This window comes from Macaca fascicularis, chromosome 13 (genome assembly GCF_037993035.2).
Source record: "Macaca fascicularis isolate 582-1 chromosome 13, T2T-MFA8v1.1".
In the NCBI taxonomy this organism is placed as follows: domain Eukaryota; kingdom Metazoa; phylum Chordata; class Mammalia; order Primates; family Cercopithecidae; genus Macaca; species Macaca fascicularis.
The window spans coordinates 74397882-74406088 of NC_088387.1; the positions used below are offsets into that span (position 1 = coordinate 74397882).

General features: G+C 44.7%; 1 non-coding gene across 1 annotated transcript; it reads right to left on the minus strand.

Annotated features, from left to right (window-relative positions):
• Positions 1-2803: 2803 nt before the first annotated feature.
• On the minus strand, positions 2804-3018 carry LOC123568552 (small nucleolar RNA U3). Its single transcript, XR_006691915.1, has one exon. It is a non-coding gene; the product is annotated as a small nucleolar RNA U3 (small nucleolar RNA).
• Positions 3019-8207: the final 5189 nt, after the last annotated feature.

Genomic DNA, 8207 nt, shown 5'->3' on the forward strand with positions numbered 1-8207 from the left:
AGTACCATAATTCACTGATTCCGTTTCCTGTTTGTTGTTGTTGTTGTTTTTACAATTAAACATCTCTGAAATTGAGGTGTGTCTTACATCCCTGTCATCGAGGTGACAGTCATGACGCAGTTGTCCTCACCTATCCATATACACAGCACTAGCCAAGATTGTTGGAAGCTTGGAAGAAGCCCTGGAGACAATAGTAGGGCACTCTTTTAATAAATGCTGTACCATCAAACTAGCACTCTTGAAGGCACAGAGAACAACGTTGTTTGGAAAAACAAGAAAATCAATGGTCAGAATCAAAATAAAATTCAGAAGAGATAAGCTCTGAATTTGAAGAAATTTTAGGACTACTGTAACCAATTCATTTTGCTCACATTTTTAGGTTTTTGGGTTTTTTTTTGAGACAGAGTCTCGTTCTGTCGCCCAGGCTGGAGTGCAGTGGCGCGATCTTGGCTCACTGCAAGCTCCGCCTCTTGGGTTTATGCCATTCTCCTGCCTCAGCCTCCTGAGTAGCTGGGACTACAGGTGCCCGCCGCCACGCCCGGCTAATTTTTTTTGTATTTTAAGTAGAGACGGGGGTTTCACCGTGTTAGCCAGGATGGTCTCGATCTCCTGACCTCGTGATCCGTCCACCTTGACCTCCCAAAGTGCTGGGATTACAGGCTTGAGCCACCGCGCCCGGCCTTGTTTTTTGTTTTTAGCAGAGTCTTGCTCTGTCACCCAGGCTGGAGTGCAGTGGTGCAATCTCAGTTCGCTGCAACCTCTACCTCCCAGACTCAAGCGGTCCTCATGCCTCAACCTCAGCTGGGATTGCAGGTGCACACCACCAGGCCAGGCTAATTTTTGTATTTTCAGTAGATTACAGCTGGGATTACAGGTGTGAGTCAAAGTGCCCACCTTCATTTTGCTTACATGTTTAAATGTATGTCCAAGTGTCATATATGATCAACTTCTGTGTCTACATAAGTCTAAAGCTTATGTAAGTCTTATAGAAGTTTAAGTCTACAGGTTTATATACAGTTATTCAAGGAAGGTGCATTGGTAGAGAGTCCTCCTGTGTGTTCAAGGAACAGAAAGACCAGAGTGCCCAGCAAGAGTGGATTCATGGAAGAGGATAAAGATCCAAGAGTTAGCTGGGGACCATGTCAGGTAGGCTTTAGGGGCTTCTGTGGGACTTTGGGAACCACTGCAGGTTTTGCACAGAGGAGGACATGATCAGACTTACATTTTAAAAGCATTGTTCTGGCTGATGAGGCGAGAGTGGACCTGGGGTTAGGGGGTGAAATCAGGGATGCCACAGAAAGATGGGTTAGGAAGCTATTTCCATAGCCCAGGGGAGAGACAGATGATGGGACAGGGAGCTGGTTTAATTCTGGGTCTATTTGAGAACAGAGCTGACAGGACTTGACAGGCATGGATGTCGCAAAGAAGAGAGGAGTCGGCCAGGTGCGGTGGCTCATGCCTGTAATCCCAGCACTTTGGGAGCCTAAGACTGGCAGATCACCTGAGGTCAGGAGTTCGAGATCAGCCTGGCCAACATGGTGAAACCCTGTCTCTACTACAAATACAAAAATTAGCCAGGCATGGTGGCAGGTGCCTGTAATCCCAGCTACTTGGGAGGCTGAGGCAGGAGAATTGCTTGAATCTGGGATGGGGAGGTTGCAGTGAGCCGAGACCATGCCGCTGCACTCCAGCCTGGGCAACAAGAGCAAAAATCCATTTCCAAAAAAAAAAAAGAGAGAGAGAGGAGTCATCAAAGACATGGAGTCTTGACTCGAGCTATAGAGACAATGGAGCTACTGTTTCCTGAGAATTTTGTGGCGGCAGCAGGTTCTGGGGAGCAGCAGGAGTTTGGGTTAGGAAGTGTTATTTTCAAAATGCAGATTAAGCTTCCAAGTAGAGCCCCTGAGATGACAGTGGCTCCATGAGTCTGTAGTTCAGGAGAGGGTGCCAGGCTACAGATACAAATGCCACATTAGTTTCAGCCCAAGCTGGTATGGAAGCCCTGAAGCCGATGAAATCAGCGTGGGACAGAGAAGGAAAATGTGTCATGATAGAACAGGAGGGGACACCATGACAAAGAGGAGGGGAGGGGAAGCCAGGAGGGGCCAGAAAAGGAGGCTGAGAAGGAGTGGCCAGAGACACAGGGGAGAGAGAGAGAGAGATCCATGGACCAGAACAGAAATCCCAGAAATAAGCTCAAATGCAGAAGTTATAGGAATGTAATGTGCAGGAAAGGCAGCATTTCAAACCAGGAAGGAAAGAGGAATGATTCAATATATGGGGTTGCCCTCTGGGAAAAAAATGAAGTTAGATTAGTATACGTTTCAAATGTGTCCAGTATCTAAATGTAAAAATAAAATTTAAAAGCACGTACTAGAAGAAACCATGAGAAAATGATTTTTATCATCTTTTGTTGGTGTAAAACAACCCAGAAAGCTATAAAACAGTGGTACATGTGATTACATAACAAAGACTAGCTGCATGGCAAACTATCTTCAAAAAAGTCAATAGACAAGGGACAAATTGGTTAAAATATTTATGACTCATATAGGGCTAAGTGCCATCACGTTTAGAGGTTCTACATCAACAATGATCATGATAATAACAAGAATAAAAGAACAATAAGCCAATAAAAAGATGGGTAAAGACTGTGCACCAACCACTCAAGGAAAGAGAAATACAACCAGCTTTAAGTCTCTGAAAAGATGCTCAAACCCACTCACAGTAAGAGAAATGCAAATTAAAACTACACAAGAAAGCAGCTTTCACCAACAATTTTTTTTTTTTTTTTTTAAGAAGGCAGACCACTCAGGCTGCATCTTCTCCGTCTTACTTTGTTGGAGGGAAATGAACGCCCATCAATGCCAAATGGCAATTGCAAAGTAACACCAAGACCAGCTTCACGTTCAGGAGAGAACGTGCCTCCTCCTGGTGGTTTCCGGTGCTCTACCTGCGCAGAGAAACTTCTCTAGTTTCTTCTAGAACTTCTATACAAATGATCCCTGAAAGTAAAGTCTTCAACTGAAGTGTTTTTTTAAAAATTAAAGTCTTATAAAACATCGTGTTGGGGAGAGTAAGGCTTCTCGTTCACTCCAGGTGGGGGGTTATGTAAATTGTAAAATCACTGTGGAGGGCAATTTGGGCAACAGCCATCAGGATTATAAACAGGTCAGGCGAGATGGCTCACACTTGTAATCCCAGAACTTTGTGTTTTTCTTTCTTTCGTTTTTTTTGTTTGTTTGTTTTTTGAGATGGAATCTTGCTTTGTCACCCAGGCTGGAGTGCAGTGGCGAGATCTCCCACTGAGGTGCAACCTCCCCTCCCAGGTTCAAGCTATTTTCGTGCCTCAGCCTCCCAAGTAACTGGGATCACAGGCACATGCCACTGTGCCTGGCTTTTTTATATTTTTAATAGAGACAGGGTTTCACCATATTGGCAGAGGGGTCTTGAACACCTGGCTTCAAGTGATCTGCCCATTACAGCCTCCCAAAATGCTGGAATTATAGCTTTGAACCACCTGCCTGGCCTAATCTCTGCACTTTGGGAGACCAAAACCAGAGGATATCTTGAGCCCAGGAGTTTGAGACCAGTCTGGGCAACATAGAGAGACCCCTATCTCTACAAAAAATTTAAAAATTAGCTGAGCATGATGGTGCATGCCTGTGGTCCCAGCTATTTGGGAGACTGAGGAGGGAGGATCTCTTGAGAGTTTGAAGAAGCAGTGAGCCATGATTGTGCCACTGTACTCCAGCCTGGGCAACAGAGAAAGACCCTGTCTCCAGAAACAAAACAAAACTACAAATGGACAGGTCTTTTGATGAAGCATTTCTCCTTCTAGTAATTTACCTGCCCAGGTAAGGAAGTGACACATGTATGAGGTTATTTGTTTTAGGATTTTTTTTTTTTTTTTTTGAGACGGAGTCTTGCTCTGTCGCCTAGGCTGGAGTGCAGTGGTCGGATCTCAGCTCACTGCAAGCTCCGCCTCCCGGGTTTATGCCATTCTCCTGCCTCAGCCTCCAGAGTACCTGGGACTACAGGCGCCCGCCACCTCGCCTGACTAGTTTTTTGTATTTTTTAGTAGAGACGGGGTTTCACCGTGTTAGCCAGGATGGTCTCGATCTCCTGACCTCGTGATCCGCCCGTCTCGGCCTCCCAAAGTGCTTGGATTACAGACTTGAGCCACCGCGCCCGGCCTTTGTTTGTTTTTAATAAATTCTATTTTGAAAAATCTGAACCTTACAGAAAAGTTGCAAATATGGTTCAAATAACTTTTTTTTTTCTGAATTATTTGAGAGTAAATTGCTGACTTCATACCCCTCACTGGGTAAATACTTCAGTGTATATTTCTTCCAAATAAGGACATTCTCCTTTACAACCAAAACACAGCCATTAAAATCAGGAAACTGACAAATACGGTAGGAGAAAACTAGAATAACACCTGGGGTGTTTAACTGGAATTGGGGCTACGGGTGTGAACTCATGATTTCCCATATGCAGTGAGATAGAAATAAATGTAGATATAAATGTGTGTGTGCACATGTGCGTTCCTCAGCTCTGTCCCCTGAGAACACCTATAAACAGTGACATCCTAATAGCAGTGAGCACATCTAGGAACCAGGTCTTGGCTTTTGAATACCATTTTTCATAAAAGGAATGAGAGCTCCTTGGAGAAATGGCTGATTCCACGGCTGGATCAAGACAAGTATAAGGTGAGCCCAGAATCTTTCTTTAAGATTATGATGATGTTTTGAAGCTATTACTAGTTCATTCAGTTCTTCACCAGTATTAAAATTATTTTTCTTGGCACTTTGGGAAGCCGAGGTGGGAGGATCGCTTGAGTCCAAGAATTTGAGACCAGCCCGGGCAACACAACAAGACCCCGTCTCTTTAAAAAATATAAAATAAATAAGATACACTGTTTTTTAAAAATAACAACACTTAACCGTAAACTTAGTGTTTACTATGTGTTAGGCACTTTTTGACATGATTTTGATTAATCCTTACAATAACTTTAAGAAGTAGATTATCCTACCTTATATGTAAGAAAACTGAGGCTTACCAGTAACTTGACCTAGTATAGTTGACCCATCTTGGGTTCGTCACCTGCCTCACGCTGACTTCCCTTTCCCAACTGTGTACCCCATCCTCCGGCGCCCCTGGCAGCCTACCCTGTACCATGTAACTGTACCCTGTAGCCTTAGCTGGTTGGCCAGCGAAGGAATTTTTTTTTTTTTTTTTTTTTGAGGCGGAGTTTTGTTCTCGTTGCTCAGGCTGGAGTGCAGTGGCAAAATCTTGGCTCACTGCAACCTCCACCTTTTGGGTTCAAGTGATTCTCCTGTCTCAGCCCCCCGAGTAGTTGGGATTACGGGCACCTGCCACCACGCCTGGCTAACGTTTGTATTTTTAGTAGAGACGGGGTTTCATCATGTTGGCCAGGCTGGTCTCGAACTCCTGGCCTCAGGTGATCCACCTGCTTCAGCCTCCCAGAGTGCTGGGATTACAGGTGTGAGCCACTGCACCTGGCCCGACCAAGGAATTTGATACTTGAACCAAGCTGAGTCAGTCTTGAGACAGACGAAGGTGTAAGACATAAAACTAGAAGCCGGGCACAGTGGCTCATGCCTGTAATCCCAGCATTTTGGGAGGCCGAAGAGGGTGGATCACCTGAGGTCAGGAGTTCAAGACCAGCCCGACCAACATGGTGAAACCCCATCTCTACTAAAAATACACAATTAGCCAGGGGTGGTGGTGCATGCCTGTAATCCCAGCTGTAATCTCAGCTACTCAGGAGGCTGAGGCAGGAGAATCACTTGAACCCAGGAGACGAATGTTGTGGTGAGCTGAGATTGTTCCATTGCACTTCAGCCTTGGCAACAAGAGCAAAACTCCATCTCAAAAAAAAAAAAAAAAAGGACTTTAAAGAACGAAAGAGAGACACAAAGAAATCATTGAGGTTGAGAAAGGTTAGTAGCAACACTCTGGAAAAAAGGCTGCTGACTCCTACTGCTGAGGCATGGTTGTCAACCCTTCCATGTGATCTGTAATAGTTGGTTTTATGTGTTAACTTGACTGGGCTATGAGATAGCTGGTAAAACATTATTTCTGGCTGTGTCTGTGAGAGTGTTTCCAGAAGAGATTAGCATTTGAATTGGCAGACTAAGAAAGATCGCCCTCACCAATGCAGGTAGGCACAATCAAATCTGCTGAGGGCCTGAATGGAATAAAAAAGCAGGGAAGGGCATATTTTCTTGCTGTCTGAGCTGAGACATCTAGGTTTGCCTGCTCTTGGGTATCTGTGCTCCTGGTTCTTGGACCTTCTGACTGAGACCAGATCTTATATCCTACCTATCCCCTTCACCTCCCACCCCCACTCCCTAGTTCTCCAGCTTTGGGGTTTGGACTGGAATTGCACCACTGGCTTTCTTGGGCTTCCAGCTTACAGATGGCAGACCATGAGATTCCTCAGCCTTCATAATTGTGTGAGCCAATCCCTCCTGGTAAATCTCTCTCTCTCTCTCTTTCTCTATCTATCTATCTATCTATCTATCTATCTATCTATCTATCTATCTATCTATCTCTATCTCTATATATCTATATATCTATTTATATATATCTCCATCCTATGGATTCTGTTTTTCTGAAGAACCCTGACTAATACATTCTAATAAATTCCCCCTTTTTGGCTTAAGTTTGCCAGAATTCATTTCTATTGTTAGTAACCAAAGTAGCCTTAATGAATAAGCAAGAATCATACATGGTAGAGATGAGATTTGAACTTTGGACCCCAAAGTCCTGTTCTTTTTCAGTATACTACACCATCACTCCTGGGAACCATTTATTCACACTAACAAATATACATATCCAATATTCACAGCTCTCTATTCTAACAAAGCTTTTAATGGGATAATTCCAGCCCCAAATCAGTGTGGTCATCTTGCTGGAGAGATCATTTGAAGAAGCCACTGAGAGAGTGAGCCCTGTGGTGACACAGAGAGGCCCAGCTATCCCAGTATCCCAGATGAGATGTTCCTGCCATGATGGCAGACATGTGAGTGAAGCCATCTTGAATGTTTCTGCCCCAGGTGCCATCTCACCGTGAACACCTGACAAGCAAGACCAGCAGAAGAACCATCCCGCTAAGCCCCAGGCAACTCACAGAATTACAAGAAATAAGATTGTTGTTGTTTTAAACCACTACGTTTTGAGATGATTTGTTTTGCAGCAAAAGACAACTAAAATTGATGGCTTCTTTGGAAAGGTGGCACGTGAGATGAGAACTAAAAGACTGAGGGGAGGGGGCGCTGGGGGATGGCAAATCAAGGCAGAGGTGTCAGGAAGGAGCTTGGTACATTTGAGGAGCTGAAAAGGCCAGTGTGGCTCCAGCGTAGAGCAGTGAGGAGGGTGGTACCAGATGAGGGGAGAGAGATTATGCAGGACCCTGTGCATCTCAGAAGGAGCCTGGACTTTATCTAACTGCAACAGACACCATTGAAGGAATTTTTGTTTTTAAATTTTTTATAGAGACGAAGTCTCACTATGTTGCCCAGGCTGGTCTTGAGCTCCTGGACTCAAATGATCTTCCCATCTCAGCCTTCCAAAGTGCTAGATTACAGATATGGGCCACCACGCCCAGTCCATTGAAGGGTTTTAAGCAGGGGAATGACTTGGTCAGATGTTGAGTTTTCAGGTGTCTCTCTGGCTGTTGGGTGGGAGGATGGCAGGTAACATGGAAGCAGGAAGAGTAGTTAGAGGGCATTTGTAATAGTCCCATGAGAGATGATGGCAGCTTCAATGAGGGTGGTGGATATGACGGTGGAGAGGAATAGAGGAGCTCAATGAATATTTTGGAGGTGGAATAAACAGAACTTGGTGATGGATTGGATGTGAGGTGTGAATGAGAAGGAAATGCCAGGAATGACACCCAGATTCCTGACTTGACAACTGGGTGGAGGCTGGTGCCATTTACTGAGATGGGGAAAATGGTGGGAGGATAAGATTTGGGTTAGGGGGTCCAGATCAAGGGTTCACTTTTACACATATGAAGTTGGAGATGTCAGGGAGACAGCAAGTGGAGATGTGAGTAGGCAGCTGAATACCCAAGCTCTCATTTTAGAAAAGTGATCTGGGCTAGGCATATACACTTGAGAGTCATCAGCCTAAAGATGTTATTTAAAGCCATGAGAAGAAATGAGATTGCCTAGAGAGAG